Consider the following 18,744-nt stretch of genomic DNA (forward strand, 5'->3'; position numbering starts at 1 on the left):
TTTTGTTAGCAGCAGCCTACTCTGCTAGCAATCTATCAGAGGTGGAAAATGGCAAGATGTGTTCCTTCCTCTACCCAAAGCCAGAAAAAATCCAAGGAGGGTTTTGGTGCCCTACACAGCATCTGGCCCTTGTCAGGTACTTGGTAAATGCATAATGATACACAGTGGTCTGTGTGACAAACCTAGAGAGAATGTTAAAAAGCAGAGACATCACTTTGCCGACAAAGGTCTGCCTAGTCAAAGCTGCAGTTTTTCCAGTAGTCATGTACGGATGTGAGAGCTGGACTATAAAGAAGGCTGAGTGCAGAAGAATCGATGCTTTGAAACTGTAGTGCTAGAGAAGACTCTTGAGAATCCCTTGGACTGCAAGGAGATCAACCAGTCAATCCTAAAGGAAATCAGTCCTGAATATTCATCGGAAGGACTGATGCTGAAGCTGAAGCTCTGATATTTTAGCGGACCCACTGGAAAAGACCCTGATGCTGAGGAAGATTGAAAAAGGGGAAAAGGAAAAGGGGGCAGCTGAGAATGAGATGGTCATATAGTATCACTGACTCGATGGACACAAATTTGAGCCAACTCTGGGAGATAGTGAAGGACAGGGGAGGCTGGCAGGCTGCAGTCCATGGGGTTGCAAAGAGTTAGCCATAACATAGCAACTGAACAACAATGACAACAAGAACACAGTTATCTATGTATCAAAAATTAGTAAATACAATCAGCACCCAAAAGGCAACTATATTTTTAAATGTCGGGGCTTTTGTAATTTTAAATGCAGTATCAGTTTAAAGATAATCTCCCACCCCCCATCTCTGGACCACATCCTTCCTTGTGATCACCTGTGTCTGCTGTCATTCACGGTCTCACCTCCCTCCTCCTCATCAAAGTGGAAAGAGCAAGTAGTAAGTACTCAGAGACTTCCCACTCAGCAGGCAGCTCTGCTGCAGCCACCAGGCCCGTAGCCCAAGCTTTCAAAGGTGGTCTTATTAGCAGCACCCATTGGTCTGCATTGTCACGTGTTAGAAGGTGACACTTCGGAAGCTTTTTACAGTCTCGTAAGTGGAAAGGGAGAAGACTGATGTCAGCTGGTAGTGAGGCAGATTTACGGTTCAAATTTATATCCATCAAACACGAGACACATTTTTAGCAAGGCACACCAAGCTTATTTCTTCTCCAAAGGATCGCTCTCGATTGGTGAGCAGGGGAAGGGAATTATATCGCTCCACTCTCATAAAGTCGGACATGACTGAAGAGACTTAACATGCACGCACTCGGATTAACGTCAAACCTAAGTCCGTGCTTTATGCCAAGGGAAGAAAAGACAGTAAGAAGGTATAGCACAGAGCCGAGTCAGAAAGCTCCTAGGAAAGGGGGTCTGAACACCTGGAGGCTTCCTGTCCACTGGTCTGGACTCAGTTCCTTGCTGAGCTTTCCAGCTCCAGCAGAACTCAAACTCATAAGCCGCTCCTCCTTGAGAATACTTGCCCTGAGGCAAGGTAGAGTTTGGGGGCTCACACTGGAGACTTCAGTTCATGCTTATAGTGAGTCATGTCATAAAATGCAATAAAATGTCATAAAGGCATAAGGCTGTGAAAACACAGCACTGAAATATCACTTATCAAAAGACACTTGGATCTGAGCAGCAGAACATCAAATCAAACTTAGGGGCTCTGACTCTGATCATTTTAAGAAATGTGACCTTGAGTCACCTTAATTCTCTGAACCCACTTCCCTGAGAAAGTGAGTTTACAGAAATGACAGTTTTCTGTACAAATAAGCACTAGGCAAAAGAGATTTATATAAAGAAAGGCCAATTAAAGAACTTGGTCATAGGACTTGCCTGGCGGTCCAGGAGTTGAGACTGCGTTTCCACTACAGAAGGCAAAGGTTCAATCCCAGTCGGGGAACTAAGATCCAACACGCTGTGTGGAGCAGCCAAAATTTTTTTTAAACAATTAATTTTTATTGATAGAAATAGTATTGTTTTAGGTTTTATGGATAAGTGCTAAGATGCCTCAGTCCTATTCTACTCTTTGCAACTCTATGGACTATAGCCCAACAGGCTCCTCTGTCCATGGGATTCTCCAGGCAAGAGTACTGGAGTGTATTGCCATGCCCTCCTCCAGGGGATCTTCCCAACGGAGGGACTGAACCCGCATCTCTTATGTCTCCTGCCTTGGCAGTTAGGTTCTTTACAGCTAGTGCCACCTGGGAAGCCCATAGATGTGCCATATATATGAACGATAATTCATTTTACAATGGCTAATAGTATAACTAACATGTCTTATCTTTTATCCTTATTATATGTATATAACTTTTGACTATTTATGGTCATAATTTTCAGATATGTGTGGGTCACAATAAATTGTGGAAAATCCTGAAAGAGATGGGAATACTAGATCACCTGACCTGCCTCTTGAGAAACCTATATGCAGGTCAGGAAGCAACAGTTAGAACTGGACATGGAACAACAGACTGGTTCCAAATTGGGAAAGAATTACGTCAAGGCTGTATATTGTCACCCTGCTTATTTACCTTGTATGCAGAGTACATCGTGAGAAACGCTGGGCTGGAAGAAGCACAAGCTGGAATCAAGATTGCCAGGGGAAATATAAATAACTCATATATGCAGATGACACCACCCTTATGGCAGAAAGTGAAGAAGAACTAAAGAGCTTCTTGATGAAAGTGAAAGAGGGGAGTGAAAAAGTTGGCTTAAAGCTCAGCATTCGGAAAACTAAGATCATGGCATCCGGTCCCATCACTTCATGGGAAATAGATGGGAAAACAGTGGAAACAGTGTCAGACTTTATTTTTGGGGGCTCCAAAATCACTGCGGATGGTGACTGCAGCCACGAAATTAAAAGACGCTTACTCCTTGGAAGTAAAGTTATGACCAACGTAGATAGCATATTCAAAAGCAGAGACATTACTTTGCCAACAAAGGTCCATCTAGTCAAGGCTATGGTTTTTCCAGTAGTCATGTATGGATGTGAGAGTTGGACTGTGAAGAAAGCTGAGTGCCAAAGAATTGATGCTTTTGAACTGTGGTGTTGGAGAAGACTCTTGAGAGTCTCTTGGACTGCAAGGAGATCCAACCAGTCCATCCTAAAGGAGATCAGTCCTGGGTTTTCATTGGAAGAACTGATGCTGAAGCTGAAATTCCAATACTTTGGCCACTTCATGCAGGGAGGTGACTCACTGGAAAAGACCCTGATGCTGGGAGGGATTGGGGGCAGGAGAAGAAGGGGACGACAGAGGATGAGATGGCTGGATGGCATCACTGACTCGATGGACATGAGTTTGAATGAACTCCGGGAGTTGGTGATGGACAGGGAGGCCTGGCATGCTGTGATTCATGGGATTGCAAAGGGTCGGACACGACTGAGCGACTGAACTGAACTGAACTGAACAAATTACCACTATTTCTTTCTGTCATTATTTCTTTCTCTTTCTCTCTCTCTTTTTTTTTTTTTTGTTTTTGTTTTTGAGTCAATTTGGAAACACTTCTTTGTGAGATGCTCTATATTTTGAAATTTCTTTTTCAAGGGAAAACAAAGAACCAGATCATTAGACCTATCTTTCCACAGCACAAGTGTCTCATCTCACTGTATGAGCCACTCAATGTTTAACAAGTGTCTCTGTCTTTCCCTGTGATTGCTCCCACATAGTAGGTGTAGCGTTGGGACCGTAGGAGCACATTATGCTGTCTGTAGCTTCTGGGTACACAGGCACATCTGACCTTAAGAGGGAAAGAAAGAGGATGATTACTTTTGTGTATAAAAGCCATTTAAAATATGCAAAGTTATGATAAGCCACGCAATCTCCCAAGAGCTCGACAAGAGATACCCTGCGAGCTCAATCAATCTGTTTTCAAGCTCAGTTCCATTGACATCCCATTAATAAGGAGAAAATTCCTCGCAAGCACCTTTTCTGTAAGAAAACAAGTGTCACGCTGTCCCTCGATCTTGTTGTAAATTCCAACCGCCTCTGCTTCCCCCAATTAAAGACACTTTTAGAGGAAGAGCACAGTTCTTACAGAGCCATGGAAAATACACGTGTGGACTCAGACTCAACCCTGATTGGGGAAAGGCAGGAGAATGGATGAAAAATAGTCTTAATGAGGAAGCTGTTAGCCCTAGGCCCAGACAAGCAGGTGCCGCAGGGCAGGCGAGTACAGGAGGAGACGGGCACTTCGTAGCCAGGTAAAAAAAAATAGCTGCCACATTCAGGGGCCCTGGGTCACCTGGGAACCCAGACCACATCTAGAGAGGGGAACTGGGAAGCAGGAAGCCCCCTGGTTGTACCTAGAAGTTTTTGTAATCCACTGATCATCAAAGCATAGGGGCAGGGTACTGGCTTGCCCCTGGACACTGGTGATTGGAAGCAGTGGGAGACGAACAACTTGATACCCAGGCTAGACCTTTTGTTGTGCTTTAATCTCTTCCTCTTAATGTTTTCTATTTTATTTATATATTTGACTGCATTGGGTCTTAGTTGCAACACATGGGATCTTGCTTGCAGAATCTTTCCTTGTGGTGTGTGGGCTTTTCCCTACTTGTGGTACACAGGCTTAGTTGTCCCATGGCACGTGGGATCTTAGTTCCCTGATCAGGGATCAAACACAAGTCCCCTGCATGGGAAGGCAGATTCTTAGTCACTGGACAACCAGGGAAGTCCCCCTCTTACTTAATCTTTAATAAGAAATCATTCTGAAGATTTTTGGATAGCCAAGCAATATCAGACTAGCGTGTGAGATGTATTTGCTAACACTGTGCAAAATGTTTTGGAGAAAGGAGGTTTCCAGGAGGTGGGAAATCAGTTAGGAGGTGGGGAAAGGTCTCAGAAAGAGGCTAGTGAGGACCTGAACTCAAAGGGTGGCAGGGGGCATGGCCAGTATGCACGGAGGCAGAGACCCCAGGTCTTAAGTGCTGGCGCCCGCTCCCCGCAGACTCTTGGGACCCAGGATTTAGAGGGAGGCCTCCTGAGAGCTTGTTGCAGAGTATGCTGCTTTCTCTATGTTTTATTCATATGTCATCAGTCACCCTCTAAAAAATTAAAACACAATTCACAACGGTTTTAATGTGGAATTCATACAATTTTAATGAAATCAAGATCCATGTTAATGAAAAGTATAGAACTTGCTACTAATTTCAGATCACCTCCCTTAATAGGTAAGTACCTTGAAATGAAAAATGGTAGCCGTTTGTAAATAAACCTTTTGAATGAATAGGAATTTATAATAATAATACTATAAAATCTAATTAAAATTATTAATTTAATTCAAATTGTTTGAACATGCATATACATTAAAGCACAAGGATGTTCGTAGTGGCCTTGTCACTAATCTCAAAATTTGAAAACAATTTAATTGTCCAAAAGGAATTAATTGAATAAGTTATCCTGTATCCATATGATGAAATGCTATTTAAGAATTAAAAATAATGTCTTGGAAATGTATTTGTTTAAATGCAAGGACTTTCTGTTGTTGGGTTAAAAAAAACCAAATTGCAATAGAGCATGCAGTATATAAGCTCACTATTGCTTGAAAACACAAGGATATGCACGGGAAAAAAAATCTAGAGGGATGTGTACCAATATAATGACGAGGGTTATAAAAGGTGGAGGAGTATGAACACTTTTTATTTTCTTCTTGTTTGCTTCCTGGCATTTTTACTTGTTGCTTTGTTTCTGAAATGCATGTGTATCACATATGTAGTAGCAGTCATCTTTTTGAAGATGTGCATGCGGTATGAAAGTAAAAGATTTCTTTTTTTTCATTTCATTAAAAGTATGAAAGTAAGACTTCAGGAATAAGACAACGAGCACCAGAATTAAACGTGAGGCAGGGGACTGGCCCAGGTGGAATCTGGGTTCGGAATTCGTGTAGCAAATGCCCAAGAGCCAGGCTTTGGATCCCTTGTCAACCACTAGTCATGGAAGCCAAGCAGTTAGGCTGGCCAAAACGTTTGTTCAGGTTGGAAAACTGAACGAACTTTTTTTGGCAATAACTTCATCTCTTTTTTGCATTTCCTAATCTATAAAATGGGTAAAAAATAATCCTACCTAACCCCCCGTATTGTTGAAGAACTAAATTAATACATGGTGTATAAAGTTTTTCGGCTTCCAATTAAGTCTGTCCTGTGATAAGCTTTATATGCACTTGCTTATTTAAAAAATATTTCCTCTTAACAATTCCTGAGCTGAAGAGGTGAAAAAAAAATCACCTTATTATCCCACCCCCTTAGGGCTGAGTCACCTGGGTAGAGAGAAGGCTGGTGCTGTGTTCTTTTCAAACACAGTTCATCATCTTAATTTCTTTAAAAAACCAATTCACTTCCTTTCCTCCTCCCCATAAAAGCTCTTTGGGAAGTTTTGCTTTAGTGCTAATGGTTTTCTTTATAACTGGATGATCAATTCAACCGAGATTAATTGAGCATGAAGCTGGCATCATCTGTGAAGCCATTTGTCAGGGAGAAGGAGCTGGAGCACACTGGAGCCCACCAGCTGTCATTATCTGCACGCGTCTCCCTGTAGCCTCAGGCACACCTGAGCCCCAGGTGGCCTGCCTGCTCGCTGAGCTGTGGGGAGCAGGGGAGAGCCCACCCCACTTCAGTGGGACCAAGTCACTGCAGGTGATCCTTGCAAACCTGAAATGCCTAATTTCCTGCACCACCATGTCAGCATCTTGCTGTAACACTGTTTACTAAAAAATAAAATTAATTTAAAGCAGATACAATCTGGATCTTATGCAGTGGAATCTCATTAATGAAGTACCAAAAAGCATACGTCTTCTTATGAAGCAGTGTCCAGGCATGGGCTCTGTAATAGTAGAGTTTGGGAATAAATTTCCCATTTATTTTCCTGTAGTGTAGGTTGCCTGCTTACAAATAACCATGTTGATATATGAACAAGTGCCACTTATTGAATACTTCATGATGATGATAGATAATTTCTAGGACTTCTGTGCTTATGTGCCAGGCAATTTTGTAAGCACTTCACAGCTACCACCTCATTTAATCCCCACAACCTACGAAGTATGGGATCTGTTTTGTAGTATTTCCCTGTTTTGTAGATGAGAGAACCAAGCACAGAGAGCTTAAGTAGCTTGCCTGCAGTTACACAGCAAGTCAGCAGCAGAGCTGCGATTCTAACTCTGCAGAGGGTCCCCACAGCCCCTGCACTTCCTAATCTTTCTGTTACACTGCCTCACACGTGTGTATGTGTGTCCACTTCTCATACACACACATCAGCCAATTGCCTTTCTCAGGTCCTATGCAAATCCAGGCAGACAGGAAGTTCTGCCGCTGGCTGACATCAACTTTTAAAAGCTCTGAAGTCAAGGTCGCTCTTAGTCATCCAAGACCAGGTGTCATATCCTTTGCCAGCCGCTTTTCCAAGGCAGAAAGAAACAAGGAGGTACTCTGTCCACCCAACGCTGGTTCTTTTTGTTCTTCTTTTTTAAAAAAATTATATTACTTTCTTTTTAAATATTAATTTGGTTATTTTATTTGACTGCACCAGGTCTTGGTGGAGGTGTTTGGCTGGCATGTGGCATCTTAATTCCCCACCCAGGGATGGAACACACGTCCCCTACACTGCAAGACAGATTCTTAACCACTGGACCACCAGTGAAGCTTCCTTCCTTTCCTTCTTCAAAAGAGGAGTTCAATTCATTTGTGCATGCTGTGTGTATTTAACTGCTACACATTCACAAGTATATATAATATTCCAGATGCTGCACCCCACTACAATGGTTAATTTTATGTGGTGATATGCCTGGGCTGGCACCCAGATATTTAATCAAACATTAATCTGGATATTTCTGGGAAAGTGTTTTGGGATGAGATATAAATTGAAATTGGTGATCTTTGGGTAAAGCAGATCGTCCCTCATAATTTGAGTGAACCTCATCCAATCAGCTAAAGGCCTGAACAGACCACAAGTCTGACCTCCCCCGTCATCACTCTTGCTCAGTCGCTAAGTCATGCCCAACTCTTGCGACCCCATGGACCACAGCCCCACAGGCTCCCCTGTCCATGGGATCTCCCAGGCAAGGATAGCAGAGCAGGTAGCCATTTTCTTCTCCAGCATCCGCCTGAGCAAGGGGGAATTCTACCAGGAGACTTGAACTGCAGCCGCGGCTCTTCCTGGGTGTCTTTGTCCATTCAGGACACCATAACAAAATTCCACAGACTTATAAACAATAGAAATTTATTTCTCACAGTTCTGGCACTGGAAGTCCAAGATCACAGTGCCAGAGCGGTCAGGTGAGGGTTCTCTTTTGGGGTGCACACTTCCCATTGTATCCCCACAGGAAGAAGGGGTGAGGGAGGGGCCGAGAGCCTCTTCCTAAGGGCATCCACTTCATTCACGAGGGCTGTGCCTTCAAGGCCTAATCACTCCCAGAAGCTCCACCTCCTAACACCACCCCAGCGGGCATTAGGATTTCAACATATGAATTGGAGGGAGGCGGGGGGCACAAACATTCAGACCAGAGCACTGGATCTTCAAACTTGCCAGCCCACCCTGCAGATTTGAGACTTGTCAGCCTCCATCATCACAATACTTTGGCTACCTGATGTGAAGAGCCAGCTCATTGGAAAAGATCCTAATGCTGGGAAAGATTGAAGGCGGGAGAAGAAGGGGGCAACAGAGGATGAGATGGTTGGATGGCATCACCAACTCGATGGATGTGAGCAAACTTCATGAGATAGTGAAGGACAGGGAAGCCTAGCTTGCTGCAGTCCACGGGGTCACGAAGAGTCAGATTTAGCAACTGAACAACAAAATCACCACAGGAGCCAGTTCCTAAAAGTAAACCTCCTTTCACATGTGTACACACTCTGTTGGTTCTATTTCTTTGGGAAAGCCAAACACACTCACCCACAGTGAGATGTGTTCAGAGCACACACAGTCTCAACCAGCTGTCACAGGGAATAAGGCGGTGGGGTTGAGGTGGGGTTCTGCATTGAGGAAGGGGAACTCAGGGACCTTTCCACTCTTTGCAAAGCTAAAATGTAAGATTTGGTTATTCCAATACTCGGTACTTCCCTTAGTACAGATTCCAACCTCAAGGAAAACACTTGTCACCCGTGTGACCAAATCTAAAATTAGGACAGAATCTGAGGCTCTAGGCCCAGTGTTTAAAGGGCCAGGCCTGTGAAACACCGTGCCTCACACAAGAAGGAAACCAAGTCTGTGACCCAGATCCCGTCACTAGCCTTTTAAACTCTGAATCACAGAAGTCACAAAGGGAGAGAGACGCTTGGCCCTCTGCTACCACATTTTTTTTTCCTAAGGGAAAAACAACAATGACCAAAGGAAATCCTTTGTGGGAGACTTCCTACCATTCCAGAGTTACCATTCAAAGAAAATTGAAAAAAAAAAAAAAAAAAAAGCTGATGAAATTGGGCCGCCTCTCCTGGCAAGAGAACAGCACGGAACTTGACGGGGGCGTTATTCTGTTCTTCCAGTCGAAGCTATTTTGCCACGGTCATCGTCACTGAGTCAAGCTTCCTGGTAGAGGTCATGTTCATAGCCAGGACACCCACTGAGATGTCCCTGAGTCAAGGACCAGTCTCTGCACTAGCTCCCCCATGGAAGGGATCTGTCACCTTTGCGGATGTTGAAACCTCAACCAGAGTCCCAGCCAGACACCACTCTGAGAACGCACACAAATGTGGTCCCTGTATACCATCGTTTACCTTTCTACCGCATGCTCTACATCAGCAAGAGATTCCTGAAAATCAGCCTTCTACCCACCGGTGCTGACCCGGAGGTTCCTTCCCATGACTTTCAAATGCATCAACCCAAAACTCCAACCAAGTGGCTTCCCTGGCAGTCCAGCGGGTATGATTTCACCTTCCAGTGCAGAATGTGTGGGTTCGATCCCTGGTTGGGGAACTAAGATCCTACATGACTCACAAGCAAAAGACTAAAACCTAAAACAAAGGAAATGTTGAAACAAATTCAATAAAGACTTTAAAAAAATGATCCACATTAAAGAAAAAATCTTAAAAAATAAAAGCTCTAACCAATGTCCTAAAATGTAACTACTATGGTAGACACCTATGTATGCACGCCTAAGTAATACAACATCATGTTAGGATGTGAAATGCTTCCAGCATTGATTCCTGACCACCAAAAAATTAATAGGTTTGTAACAAAGAGTTGCTTGATTGATGTCTTGTGGTTTCTCTCAGCTCTAACTACCAAGGCGCACACCCCAAGTTGACATTTAATGTGCCTTTAAAATAATTCTATGAATTGTATTTAGAATGTAATGCAAGACTCTTCCTGCTAATTGCTTTGTGTAAATGTTGTGTGGAGTGTGAGGGTCATAAAGAGACACACTTTCTATATAAACATTGACCGAAAAACATTGTATTGAGAGGTACATACATTCGACGAACACGGATTTTACTAATTCAAAAGGCATTCTGTGGAGAAAAGATTCCCTGGAAAGACATTGTGGACGATGTATTTACACTTGTTTGTTTATTGGCATACCTTGTTCTGTTGTATTTTGCAGATATTATTGTTTTCTTTTTAACAAACTGAAGGTTAGTGGCAACCCCATGTTGAACAAGTCTTTTGACACCACTTTTCCAACTTCTTTTTGAATGAAGTTATGTACATTGGTTTTTTTAGACATAATGCTACTGTACACTTAATAGATTACAGTATAGTGTAAGCATAACTTTTACATGCACTGGGAAAACAAAACATTTGTGTGACTCACTTTCATGTGATATTTGCTTTATTGCTGTGGTCTGGAACTGAACCCACACTGTCACCAAGGTGGGCCTGGACTGTGAGCCCCACAAGAGAAGGGATTCTTTTTCTGTTTTGCTGATAAAGTCCCAGGGTCTAGAAAGGACTGCCCATGAGTCCTCGGAAATCCTCCAGAAAAAAAAGGGGGAAGTGTGTGACGCATGCTGAAAGAATAAATCAGCAACAATCAAGCCGGTTGAAGGGAGAGAGATGGATCATTGAAATCCTCACCATCTATGAGCACAAGTCCTGAACTTGAAGTCGTGTCCTGGCCTCTAGGTCACTCACGGTGTGACGTCAAACCTCGTCTTCCTCTGCAGGCACTAGATTATCCACCCAGCTCCTGGCTCCATCCATGGGTCCCCATCTGATTCTAGTGGGAATGAAGCTCTCAGTCTCCTCATGGGAGAGGAAAAGCCCGATACAGTCTTTCCCGGGAGGAAATCAGGGGCAGAGAGCAAGAGAAGCAAGCACAGAGTGGTTTAGAAGGTGCTTCCCTCAGGCTACTCCCTTCGTGCGGCCCCGCTCTGTACCTTGTGGTGATGTTCAGAAAACAGAGCAACTATGTCAGAAGTACCTGACGGTGTTCCAGGAGCTCAGTCTGCATTCCCTTTAACAATATTTCTGCAGGCAGAGAAAGAGGCAGCTGGGCTTCCTGGCACAGAGGCACGAAGCTGTGGTCTCCCCCGGTGTCACCCAGACGTCAATGCTGCCTCCGGTGGGTGTGTCCCCAGGCGCTGTTCCCCCGTCAGAGGTTCACATGCAATAAGTGCAATCTGGAGACCACAGAGACCCACGTGAGCTGTGTATGGCTCCTGGTGCAGGGAAAGAGCCCAGCAAGAGTGCAGAGGAGGAGCCCTCGCTCCATCCACGGGAGACTTGGGCACTGCAGGAGACCCCCACCACCTGGATGGATAAGTCCTGACAAGCATCCATCCTTCTGACACAGCTATGCTGGCAGCCAGATGGTGATGAGGATTCGGCAGGCCCTGTGCTAACCACCTTATGGATATCATTGAATTCGGTTTTCCAATAGCCTTAGGAGGTAGATCCTCTTCTTTCAGAAGAAGAAATTGACATTTAGAGAGCCTAAGTGAGTTCCCGAAGGTCACAGAGTCAGGACACCCAAGAAGTGTTTGTCGCTCAGTCATGTCTGACTCTTTTCAATCCCCTGAACTGCAGCCCACCAGGCTCCTCTGTCCATGGAATTCTCAAGGCATGAACACTGAAATGGGTTGCCATTCCCTTCTTCAGGGGATCTTCCCAATCCAGGGATCAAACCCGGGTCTCCCATATTGCAGGCAGATTCTTTACCAGCTGAGCCACCAGGGAAGGCCCTGGATATGCAAGAGGCAGGACTAAATCCGTGTGGTCTGGCCCCAGGCTTGCCCAGTCGTCACACACACTTTTCACCTCTTACACACTGGACCCTACCCGATCCACGCTACAGTGTTTTTCCATCTCTCCAAGGCACTCAGCAACGTTCAAATGTCTCTGGGCTCTTCACCTTTAAAAGTCCCTCCCACCAAAGTTCTCCAGGTTCAGACCATACTCTTGCCATCATGGCTAGGGTTCTACAAAAAGCGTGCAAGACTCTTTTCTCACCTCCTACTCGCTCCCCACATCTGATCTCACCGAGCTCACTAACCTTCCCCGTATTGCTAAGTAAGCTTTTTTTTTTTAAGTTACTCTTTGACTTGATTTGTCAGCCCCTTTCACACTGTTAACCACGACCTTGTTCTTCTAACACGCTCTGCCTTTGGGAACCTTACTGCCATGGCTCTTGGTTTTCCTTCCAGCTCTCCGGCTACTTAGGGCCCCTGTAACCCTGCCTACCCCTTAAATGTTGAGGTTTCTCAGGATTCTCTCCTGGGCTCTCCCTCTCAGCCCTGACACTCTCTGGGCAGGGTTTCACTCCTCCAGGCTTTAGATTGATATTGATATCCCTGATAGCTCAGTTGGTAAAGAATCCCCTTGCAGTGTAGGAGATCCCACTTTGATTCCTGGGTTGGGAGGATCCACTAGAGAAGGGATAGACGACCCACTCCTGAGCTTTCCTGGTGGCTCAGCTGATTTAAAAAAAAAAAAAAATCTGCCTTCAATGTGGAAGACCTGTGTTCAATCCCTGGGTTGGGAAGATCCCCTGGAGAAGGGAAAGGCTACCCACTCCAGTATTCTGGCCTGGAGAATTCCCTGGACTATACAGTCCATGGGGTCGCAAAGAGTTGGACACGTCTGAGCAACTTTCACTTCACTGTCCATACACCAGGGATTCCCAGATCCTCGCCTCCCACCCTGCTCTGTGTTCTGAGCTTGAGCCCATACATCCAGCCCCAGTGGTCCCGCCTCACCGCCAGGAGGAAACAAGCCTCTTTAGGATCTGGCTATGCTGACTTTTCCTGCCTGGTTTCTCCCACCAAATTTTTCAGCCTATCTAAACCACTGGCTCCTCCTCTTCTGAGCCTCGGCACCACCATTGTTCCCCCTTCCGGTAAGCTCCTCAGCCCTCCCTTCTCCTGGCTCAGTTCCACTCAGCCTTCAGATCTTAATGTGGAAATCACTTCCTCCAGGAAGCGTGGAGGCAGCAGGCCCAGAGGAGCTCGCTCAGTCCAGCACGCCTGCCCCATCAGAACACCTATTCCATTGTATTACAACAGCCTGTTTCTTTTCTCTGCATCCTCCTCCAGGCCAGATGTTTGCTATTTGGGCTTCCCTGGTGGCTCAGATGGTAAAGAATCTGCCTGCAATGCAGGAGACACAGGTTTGATCACAGGTTCGATCCTTGGATTGGGAAGATCCCCTGGAGAAGGGAATGGTTACCCACTCCAGTATTCTTGCCTGGAGAATCCCATGCACAGAGGAGCCTGGCGGCTACAGATGATTAGTCCCTATTTACTAGTATAGTTGTTGATCTGTGTATCATGGGCATTCGATACCTACTGGCAAATGAATGAAAGATGAATGAATGGATGAGCAGCATGATGGCCCCATTTCATCTGATCTCAGGACCCTCTCAAGTCTGAGGGGCCCAGGGATTCAAAGTGGGACGAGTCGGCTATGACCCACAAGCCCTGTTTCCCAAGGAAATCTCTTCGCTCACCGTAGGTAACATCTGCTTAAGAAGGGACACTTAACCTTGTCTTTGGAGTCCCACCAACACCACCCACTTTGACCACCAGGATGTGTGCTTTCTCTGACCACATTATCCGACTGCCTCCTCTGGCTAGCGACCAGTTGTTGTCTGTTGTTTGGTCGCTCAGACACGTCTGACTCCTTGTGAACCCATGGACTGTAGCCCGCCAGGCTCCTCTGTCCAGGGGATGTCCCAGGCAAGAACACTGGAGTGGGTTAGCATTTATACATACAGGCGTGGGCTGGCTCCATGCCCCCAGTGCCAGGGGGTCTGGCAGGCTGCTGTCATTCTCTGTCCATGGGGAGCCTTCACCTTGGGAAACCCCGGCATGCATTAACCCCAGATCCATGCAGGCAGCTTCTGACCGTGCGTATGTGTTCATGTGCCTCTGTGTGTGTGTGTGTGTGTGTGTGTGTGTGTGTGTGTGTGTGTGTGTGTGTGTACACACATGCCTGTTCAACCTCAACTCCAGCCAGATCCAGCTTCCTCCGACCCAGTGTAACCCTGCGGGGGAGGCTCGCTTCTGACTCAGCCCATTCCTGGCTAGGGGCTTGCCCAAATGGGCCACATGAGTGGAACAACACAAGCCTTTCCACTTACCATCCAGATGTTTCCAGATATTGTCACGTTTGTGGTTAGAAAACATCTGGGTGTCTCCTTGACCCCGATGTTTTTACCTAGATGCTTGCTGTCAGTCATATAAAACTCTGATGGGTTCGTCTCTCTTTTCCCTTCAAATCTGCTGTTTCTTTCCCTTCATTGACATCCAGGGGGTGAACTCCAGGTGTGACAGTCATTTCAGAGCCAGTATGGCTGAGTCATCTCCTCAGACCTTTGCACAGATCACCCCGGGGACCTGCTGCAGGACTCGGCACTCAGCTACCCAGTGGGAACACAGCCCTCCCCGCCACCCTGGCCACTCGGGACAGACCACCTGACCACCAACCACCCCCCAGGTTCCTTCCTTGCAAGATCCAGTTCCTAGTGTTTCTCTCTGCTGCTCCCACAGGGATGTTTGAACAGAAGCTGGAGCCTTTTTTGGTTTCTTGAGAGAAAAGCTTCTACAAATACAAAACACTGTTATGATATGACCCTATTATTCACCAGCCAACCAATTTTTCCTGCACATCTGTGACTTGCAAGTTTGTTCGTAACAGGGCTCCTGGCTACAAGTTCAGTTCAGTTCAGTTCAGTTCAGTTCAGTCACTCAGTCGTGTCCAACTCTTTGCAACCCCATGAATCACAGCACGCCAGGCCTCCCTGTCCATCATCAGCTCCCAGAGTTCACCCAAACTCATGTCCATCGAGTCAGTGATGCCATCCAGCCATTTCATCCTCTTTCGTCCCCTTCTCCTCCTGCCCCCAATCCCTCCCAGCATCAGAGTTAGTTGGATTCAAATTTACTATATCAAAATAACTCTCAAAACTGATCTATTTCTCACTATCAAACTTATTTATCCACTCATTAATCAAATTATTAAGCAGCCGAGCCCATAAACATTTCTCTGGTCGCTATTTTGGGATAGGCTTTGGAATAAATGATAAGGACCCCAAGGAGAACTTGTCCTCAAACCACTTGCCATCTGAGCTTGTTTGCCAGAGCTGCCGGCACAAAATACCACACGCTGCATTGCCTAAAGAACAGAAATTTATTTTCTGACAGTCCCAGAGGCTGCACCTCCAAGATCAAGGAGGTTGGAAGATCTGATTTCTTCCAAGGCCTTGATGCTCACCGTGCAGATGGCCACCTCCTCACCCTGTGCTCATGTGTTCTTTCCTCGGTTCACACATCCCCGGTGTCTCTTCCTCCTCTTATATGGATGCCAGTCAGACTGAAGCTCCACCTTAACAACTTTGTTTTAACTTAACCACCCCTTTGAAGACCTTCGCAGAAGCACGTTACATTCTGAGGTACTAGGGGCTGGATGTCAGCATATGAATTTGGGGAGCAAGACACAATTATGCCCGTAACACCACCACCTAAGTGGAGAAGTAGAGAAGTTTAAAACTGATTCCAATTAAGTATTTTAAGGACTATAGGGCTTCCCAGTAGCTCAGTGGTAAAAAATAAAAAAATTTACCTGTAACACGGGAAACTCCAGAGACATGGATTTAATCCCTGGGTTGGGAAGATCCACTGGAGGAGGAAATGGTTGCCCACCCCAGTATTCTTGTCTGGAGAATTCCACAGACAGAGGAGCTTAGTCAGCTATAGTCCATGGGTCGCAGAGTCAGACACAACTGAGTGACTGAGCATGCCTATTAAGGATTCTGGTAAAGGAAGTATGGGGTGATTCTGAAACACCCAACAGGGCACCTGGGCCAGTCTGGGTGAGGTAAAGTGCCCTCAAGGAAGGCTTCTGAGAGCAGGAGGTGCTGAGCCATGCTGCACGCTTTGGACAGTGACATGTGAGCAGAAATGACCCATGTCACTTCCGGATGTGTTTCTCCATAATCGTTTTATTTCCTTTTGACACAAAGTCCCCAGAGTTCCCTTCATCAGCCCAGGTTCCAGACACAGAGCGGAAGTGCAGCCAACCTACAATGGACACAGAGTGCAAGGAAGAAGGAAGTCTTTGCCACTGTGAACCACTGAGATTCAGGGAAAACTGGATTCCTGCCACATAATCTGGCCCATTGTAACTGCTGCAGCTACAGAAGCTAGAGGTCAGAGTTCCATGAAATAATGAGCAACGTACATTGTCAGATCCTGCACAGCCAGTTGAGGGAAAATCTGAAATCGCAGGCAAGGGGGTGGACAGAGAGGAGAAGAAGAACCTCGAGGCAGCAAGAGAAAGATGGGTTCCAGGGGGAGGTGACAGGCCTAAGGTGTTAGAGGCATTTCCTTTCCTTCAGTCTCAGTGGAAGTGCCTGGAAGACAGAACAGGTACCGTTTTAGGAGGCCAGTGACAGGAAGTTGAGGTAGCTTGGAACAGGCACTATGAAATCAAAACGAAATTAAGATCTCTATGCTATAATAACTAAAGGGAAGGAGGCATTACTTCTGCCTGGAGCAATAAAGGAAGATAGAAAAGTAGGGATTTGAGCCTAACTTGAAGGGCAGATATGTTTGTTAAGGTAACATTAGTTACTGTGGGCTTCCCAGGTGGTACTAATGCTAAAGAATCTGTCTGCCAATGCAGGAAATGTAAGAGATGCGGGTTTGATCCCTGGGTCGGGAAGATCCCTTGGAAGAGGAAATGGCAACCCACTCCAGTATTCTTGCCTGGAGAATCCCACGGACAGAGGAGCCTGGCCAGCTATAGTCCATAGGGCTGCAAAGAGTCTGACACGACTGAGCAACTGAGAGTGCACACACACTAGCTACCCTCACAGACAAATCCCAGAATATGAGTGGCTTGACCCAATACTAATTTTTTCTAACATGGAAAGCTCAAAATGATGAAGCAGAGGCTCTGTGCCACTCAGTCTTTCAAGGAGAAGATTGATGAAGGCTCTGCCATATTCAGTATTTGATTTTCATTGCCAAGTTGTCCTGATATTTATATGCAGTTTGCAGACAGAGGAAGGGATCAAGGGAAGAGTGGATGGGCAGGTTCGTATAGGTAAGGCCTGGAAATGGTGTCAATTACACCGACACCTAACTTTGGGCAAACTGGGAAATCTAGCCTAGTTAGTAGAAAGCCCAGCCTACCCAATGGGTAATTAAAATGTATGAAGTAAAAAGAGAAGGTTACAAAACATGGATACAGCTTGTGCTGATCTTGTTCGAAAAAAAGTTAAATGCATATACTATAATTGCATTAAAAGAACCCAAATATTAACCCTGGTTTTCTCCGAGAGATTAGATAACAGATGATTTATTTTCTCTCTGTAGTTTTCCATATTTGTTCTTTAAAATATTCTGAGGACTTCCTTGGTGGTCCAGGGGTTAAGACACTACACTTTCACTGCAGGGGCATGGGTTCGATCCCTGGTCAGGGAAGATCCCACATGCCATGTGGCATGATCAAAAAAAAAAAATTCTTAAATGACCATTTGTTACACTTATGAAAATAACAGCAAAAGAGATAACTAGTAGCATCACTTCCTATCTATTTCTCAAGTTATCTATGAGATGCAGTGAGAAAGTGCTCATGGACACTCTTTGAGAAAAAGCCAATAGCTATTTGCATGTCCATTTATGATTATGGTCACAATTGCTCCTAACACTGTTTGAACAGAATGAACTGGGAGGTGACATGGTCACAGGAGTGGGCAGGCAATGATGGAGGCTCCATCTCAGAACTTCTCCTCCTGAGCAGTACTTTAGAATTACCTAGAGAAGTTAAAACTAAAAACCAAGGGAATCAGAATGTCCAGGTACAGGGCCAGACATCAGCATTTCCTACAATCTTCTTAGTACATTCTGTGTATGGCGGGATTGAGAGCTTCTCTTCTACATACAGGAAAGCCTTGGAAGCTACTGTTTTATTGTTTATTGGGATAAAGGGACAGGGTAAGTGGGCTGGGATACTGTTGTTGCTGTTGTTCAGTCACTAAGTCATGTCCATCTCTTTGCAACCCCATGGATTGTAGCCCACCAGGCTCCTCTGTCTCTGAGGATTTTCAGGCAAGAACACTGGAGTGCCATTTCCTTCTCCAAGGGATCTTCCCAGACTAGGGATTGAACCTGCGTCTACTGCATTGGCAGGCAGATTCTTTACCTGCCACCAGGGAAACCCGGGCTGGGATATGGTCAAGCCTTAAAAGAAATCCTTCAAAAGTCTGAATGTCCTAGTATGCAGTCAGGTCTCTTTCCAGTAATGGGTGTTATAATCTCAGTTTGACATTTTCCACTGGGTGGAGTTGGGAAAACTAGAGTATGAGGCCCC

The 18,744-nt window shown here is 45.5% G+C and overlaps 1 long non-coding RNA gene across 1 annotated transcript; it reads right to left on the reverse strand.

Moving 5' to 3' along the window:
* Positions 3,441–16,090, reverse strand: LOC108637303. Its single transcript, XR_001918947.1, has 3 exons — positions 15,991–16,090; positions 11,354–11,552; positions 3,441–3,742 (listed from the first exon to the last, which is right to left on the reverse strand). It is a non-coding gene; the product is annotated as an uncharacterized LOC108637303 (long non-coding RNA).

This window comes from Capra hircus, chromosome 12 (genome assembly GCF_001704415.2).
Source record: "Capra hircus breed San Clemente chromosome 12, ASM170441v1, whole genome shotgun sequence".
NCBI classification, from domain to species: Eukaryota; Metazoa; Chordata; class Mammalia; order Artiodactyla; family Bovidae; genus Capra; species Capra hircus.